Source organism: Macaca nemestrina, chromosome 6, assembly GCF_043159975.1.
Source record: "Macaca nemestrina isolate mMacNem1 chromosome 6, mMacNem.hap1, whole genome shotgun sequence".
In the NCBI taxonomy this organism is placed as follows: Eukaryota; Metazoa; Chordata; class Mammalia; order Primates; family Cercopithecidae; genus Macaca; species Macaca nemestrina.
The window spans coordinates 179,342,516-179,348,091 of record NC_092130.1 but is presented as its reverse complement, the minus strand read 5'-3'; the positions used below and the strand labels follow the sequence as shown (position 1 = coordinate 179,348,091).

The following is a 5,576-nucleotide window of genomic DNA, read 5'->3' as shown; positions in this document are numbered from 1 at the left end:
AACAACCAGTACCAGCCATTGCAAAACGTGCCAAATTGTAAAGACCATCGATGCTAGCAAGAAATTGCATCAACTAACGGGCAAAATAACCAGCTAACATCATAATGACAGGATCAAATGCACACATAACAATATTAACCTTAAATGTAAATGGGTTAAATGCTCCAATTAAAAGACACAGACTAGCAAATTGGATAAAGAGTCAAGACCCCTTAGTGTGCTGTATTCAGGAGACACATCTCACATGCAGAGACACACATAGGCTCAAAATAAAGGGAGGGAGGAAGATCTACCAAGCAAATGGAAAGCAAAAAGCACACACACACACACACACACACAACACAAAACAAAACAGGGTTTGCAATCCTAGTCTCTAATAAAACAGACTTTAAACCAACAAAGATCAAAAGAGACAAAGAAAAAGTAAAGGGATCAATTCAACAAGAAGAGCTAACTATCCTAAATATATATGCACCTGATACAGGAGCACCCAGATTCATAAAGCAAGTCCTTAGAGACCTAAAAAGAGACTTATACTCCCACACAATAATAATGGGAGACTTTAACACCCAACTATCATTATTAGACAGATCAACAAGACAGAAGGGCAACAAGGATATCCAAGACTTGAACTCAGCTCTGCACCAAGCAGACCTAATAGAAATCTACGGAACTCTCTACCCCAAATCAACAGAATATACATTATTCTCAGCACCACATCACACTTATTCAAAAATCGACCACATAGTTGGAAGTAAACCACTCCTCAGCAAATGTAAAAGAACAGAAATCACAACAAACTGTCTCTCAGACCACAGTGCAACCGAATTAGAACTCAGGATTAAGAAACTCACTCAAAACCACCCAACTACATGGAAACTGAACAACCTGCTCCTGAATGACTACTGGGTAAATAACAAAATGAAGGCAGAAATAAAGATGTTCTTTGAAACCAGTGAGAACAAAGACACAACATACCAGAGTCTCTGGGACACATTTAAAGCAGTGTGCAGAGGGAAATTTATAGCACTAAATGCCCACAAGAGAAAGCAGGAAAGATCTAAAATCAATACCTTAACATCACAATTAAAAGAACTAGAGAAGCAAGAGCAAACACAGTCAAAAGCTAACAGAAGGCAAGAAATAACTAAGATCAGAGCAGAACTGAAGGAGATAGAGACACAAAAAATCCTTGAAAAAAATCAATGAATCCAGGAACTGGTTTTTTGAAAAGATCAACAGATTAGATAGACCACTAGCAAGACTAAGGAATAAAAGAGGGAAGAATCAAATAGACACAATAAAAAATGATAAAGGGGATATCACTACTGATCCCACAGAGATACAAACTACTATCAGAGAATACTATAAACACCTCTACACAAATAACCTGGAAAATCTAGGAGAAATGGATACATTCCTGGACACATACACCCTCCTAAGACTAAACCAGGAAGAATTTGAATCTCTGAATAGACCAACAACATGCTCCAAAATCGAGGCTATATTTAATAGCCTACCAACCAAAAAAAGTCCAGGACCAGAAGGATTCACAGCCAAATTGTACCAGAGGTACAAAGAGGAACTGGTACCATTTCTTCTGAAACTATTCCAATCAATAGAAAAAGAGGGAATCCTCTCTAACTCATTTTATGAGGCCAGCATCATCCTGATACCAAAGCCTGGCAGAGACACAACAAAAAAAGAGAATTTTAGACCAATATCCCTAATGAACATTGATGCAAAAATCCTCAATAAAATACTGGCAAACCAAATCCGGCAGCACATCAAAAAGCTTATCCAGCAACATCAAGTTGGCTTCATTGCTGGGATGCAAGGCTGGTTCAACATATGCAAATCAGGAAATGTAATACATCACATAAACAGAACCAAAGATAAAAATCACATGATTATCTTAATAGATGCAGACAAGGCCTTCAGCAAAATTCCACAGCCCTTCATGCTAAAAACTCTCAATAAACTAGTTATTGATGGAACTATCTCAAAATAATAAGAGTTATTGATGACAAACCCACAGCCAATATTATACTGAACGGGCAAAAACTGGAAGCATTCCCTTTGAAAACTGGCACAAGACAGGGATGCCCTCTCTCACCACTCTTATTCAACATAATAATGGAAGTTTTGGCCAGGGTAATAATCATGCAAGAGAAAGAAATAAAAGGTATTCAATTAGGAAAAGAGGAAGTCAAATTGTCCCTGTTTGCAGATGACATGATTGTATATTTAGAAAACCCCATCGTCTCAGCCCAAAATCTCCCTAAGCTGATAAGCAACTTCAGCAAAGTCTCAGGATACAAAATCAATGTGCAAAAATCACAAGCATACCTCTACACCAATAACAGACAGAGAGCCAAATCACGAGTGAACTCCCATTCACGATTGCTACAAAGAGCATATAACACCTAGGAATTCAACTTACAAAGGATAGGAAGGACTTCTTCAAGGAGAACTACAAACCACTGCTCAAAGAAATAAAAGAGGACACAAATGGAAGAAAATTCCATGCTCATGGATAGGAAGAATCAATATCGTGAAAATGGCCATACTGTCCAAGGTAATTTGTAGATTCAATGCCATCCCCATGAAGCTATGAAGGACTTTCTTCAGAGAATTGGAAAAAACTACTTTAAAGTTCATATGGAACCAACAAACAGCCCACATTGCCAAATGTATACGTTTGACTCCTCAACCCCAGGGTGATGATGTGAGGTGAGGCCTTGGGAGGTGATTGGGTCCTGAGGGTGGGGCTTCATAATGGGGTTGCTGGCCTTGTGACGGAGGCCCCAGTGGGCTCCCTGCCCTCTCTCCGCTTGGTGAGGACACAGCAAGCAGATTCCATCTGTGGACCAGGACTCGGGTCCTCATCAGACATCCAATCTGCTGGTAAGTTGGTCTTGAACTTTCAGCCTCCAGAACTGCGAACCGTTGTTGACAAGCCACACAGTCTGTGTATTCCATTATAGCAGCCCAAAGGGATGAGGAGATGGATATGGCCTGGTGACAATGCACACCTCTCGTGGGAACAATGTCCCCATCTCCCTCCAGCTGCACTGAAGACCTGGAGCAACGGCTGCCATCCATGCGCGAGGACCCCTCGGAGGCTCCACCTGCACAGACTTTGCTAAGGGTGAGGTGTTTACTAGAAGGAGCACATTTCCTAGTTCAAATCTAATTAGATTCTCCTTGGCAACTTACCTTACAGAAACAGGTATAGACTATCAGCTTGCCCAGCGGGATGCATCCCTTCGGAGGGAGGCCTGGGGCCAGGTGCACCTAACGAAGGTGTGGCGGTGGCTGGGAAGGGGCTGGCTTTCCACTCAGCAAATGCTTTCTTACAGAAAGACTGTGAGGAGAGTCCATTTTCTTAGAGCCATATGAAGCAAATCCTAAAAACCGACTGCCCAGTCTCAACCCGTAACAGTGAACCTGGGGAGTGACATCAGAGATTCCCAATGTTTTCCTCCTCGTGGATCCCTGTGACGAAGGCACTTGCCCATGTGTATTCTGTAGTAGGAGTTTGCACTCTGAAACTGGTCTTTATTAAAGAACAAGAACAAGCACATTATTTACTGATTATAGTAAGAGAAATACCTAATTATTTATAAAACCTGTTGCTCAGCATGACAGGTGACCACATGTCATCCACAGAGTTTCAGATGACTCTGTTATGCCGACCATGTCCTGGTGGATGTGTAGTTCTTTCATAGGCCTTTTACCTTATTGAAAATCATGCGTGCATCCCAACTGTTGTTTAGGATTCTGAGCCCCCGGGCTGGGAGCCACAGCACTGATGACCTCAGAAACAAGGTTGTTAGAGGCTGTGTTCTCTCCACACCCCTTTCTTATGAGGCTCTGGGATGCTGCTTGGTTTGGAGGGGCATCCTTCCCACAGCCCCGCAGGAGCTGCTGTCATCTGCATTCTTCCGAGGGCGTCCCCGGTCCCAGGTTTCGTCCTGGCGTCCCCCTCATATTTTCCCTCTCACCCTGACATACTCAAGTGAGTCAGTCCTCTTCATTCATAGATTCTATATTTGCAAGTTCTCCTACTCACTAAAATTTATTTGTAACATCAAAATCAGCACTCATGCAGTGTCTTAGAATTTGTAGATGTGCACAGAGCGATAAAAAATCAGGGTCGTCCGACATGCACAGCCCCGGCTGGGGCTGAGCAAAGGCCCAGCTCTGCCTTCCTGTTATGGCTCATCTTGTAAACGGTGCCCTTCCTGTGGTCTGTTGAGTGCCATGTTTCTTGAATTTGTGTGCATTTTGCTGGTGATCTCACTGTTTAAGAGGGCGAGCACAGCGCGGAAGAGCTGTAGAGTTCCCAAGTGCAAGGGGCTGTGGTGTGCCTCACGGAGAACACGTGTGTCTGAGAAGCTTCCCGCCAGCACAAGTGATGAATCAACACTGTGTAGTGAACAAGGTGTCTGAACAGAAACACATAACACAAGGCTGTGCACTGATCCACGGAAGAGATGCTGTGACCAGAGCTGAGCCCTGCGTCTCCCCAGGATCGGGGGTGTCTGTCAGCTCACCATCTACAGACTCCAGTATGTAGCTACCTTGAGTGGTGGGGACCGAGTGCACTTCTCACCAGTACTCGGCTGAAAGTCTGCGTGCGACCTAGCTTCATGTGTCCTGAGTTTGCTTCACTAAGGGAAGGGGGTTGGATGTTGGGCTTCCCAGGACATGGTGCCCGTTGGGAAGTGCCCCCAGCGCCTCAGAGCCAGCGGGAGGAACCCACCAGATGCTGCTGACAAACCTCCCTGTGGCAGCTGCCACTCCACACGGAGGTGCAGGGAAGCCAGCTGCCAGGGCACACACACAAACACGTGCAGGTGCACACACAGCTTCACACACAGGCACACACACCATACGCTCACACACACCTGAACACGCACATGCACACACACCACACTCACACGTGCACAAGCACACATACCTGAATACACACATGCACACACTACACTCACATACACAAGCACACACAGCCACATTGGAACACACATGCCACACTCACAGGCACACATGGGAACACACATATGCACACACTCCTGCCACACACACACAAGCACACACATTGGAACGCACACACCACACCTACACACAAGTGCACACACTCACCTGAACACGCAAGTGCACACACATGCCACACCCACAAGCACACATGGGAACACACATATGCACACACTCCTGCCACACACGCACAAGCACACACACATTGGAACACACATACCACACACACAAGCACACACACAGTGAAACACATATGCACACACACATGCTACACACACACAGTGTACACACACAGGTGCACATGCCAAACACACATACTGGAACACATACGTGTACACACACCACATAAGTGCACACACACTGAAACACATGCACACACACACCACACACATGCACGCAAACACACACACACACCAGAACACGGACTTGTATACACATGCCACACTCACACACACACATACCTGAACACACACATGCACACACACCACACGCACACACACCTGAATATGCACATGCACACACATGCCACACTCACA

At 44.9% G+C, this 5,576-nt stretch overlaps 1 long non-coding RNA gene across 1 annotated transcript; it reads left to right on the top strand.

Moving 5' to 3' along the window:
- Positions 1-2,446: 2,446 nt before the first annotated feature.
- Positions 2,447-3,577, top strand: LOC105463258 (uncharacterized). Its single transcript, XR_976218.3, has 3 exons — positions 2,447-2,907; positions 2,988-3,151; positions 3,363-3,577. It is a non-coding gene; the product is annotated as an uncharacterized lncRNA (long non-coding RNA).
- Positions 3,578-5,576: the final 1,999 nt, after the last annotated feature.